Below are 810 nucleotides of genomic sequence, written 5' to 3' on the forward strand. Positions count from 1 at the left end.
ACGAAAACTACACTGGACTACAGAGAATTCGAGGTTGTCTTGTCGGGGTGTCAAAATCACACTCTTCTAATGCATACAGAACTTAAATCTAGGTACCTAACAGTGTTCACAACCTGAAGCGAGGCAACTATCGTACCAGTAGCGTAGAATTATCGTACATGGAGCAAAATTATCGTACTTTTCAAAATAATCACTATAATTAATAAATTACTCGTATTAATCGTGATATCAATATTTCTGCGTATGCTTCGTAACTAATTTGTACTTATAAACTATTTACAATCTTTTTTAACTGTATTTTTTACATTTGAGACAGACCTGAACTACCCCCACCCTTTAAATTAAAGATGAATAATAGATAGAAAAATACTTAAACATAACAAGATATAGGGTGTGGAGGTATGTTAGTGGGGTGTTTTTGACCTTAGGCTATGGTTAGTGGCTACAATCACAAAATTGTGGATGGGAAGACCATCGACCCATCTGATGACCAACACGAAGGGATGTTACCTGCCGAGAAAAAACTTACATACTAGCATGATAAGGTTCTTTTGTTGCAGGCACGTTCTTCTAAATTTAACACTGCGAATAACAAAAATGTTTATAACACTGTGAGCAAAAAGAAAAAAAATATTCGCTCATAATAAAAAAAAGTCTTCGTGAGATTGTGAGGGTAAGAATAACATAAATTTTGAATGCATGAAAATTATCGTACAATCTGCGTACGATAATAATATGATATCGTACATCGTACGTAGACATGAAATTATCGTATGTGTACGATAATTATCGTACGGTTCCGAACACTGC

Source organism: Agrilus planipennis, unplaced genomic scaffold, assembly GCF_000699045.2.
Source record: "Agrilus planipennis isolate EAB-ADULT unplaced genomic scaffold, Apla_2.0 scaffold714, whole genome shotgun sequence".
NCBI classification, from domain to species: Eukaryota; Metazoa; Arthropoda; class Insecta; order Coleoptera; family Buprestidae; genus Agrilus; species Agrilus planipennis.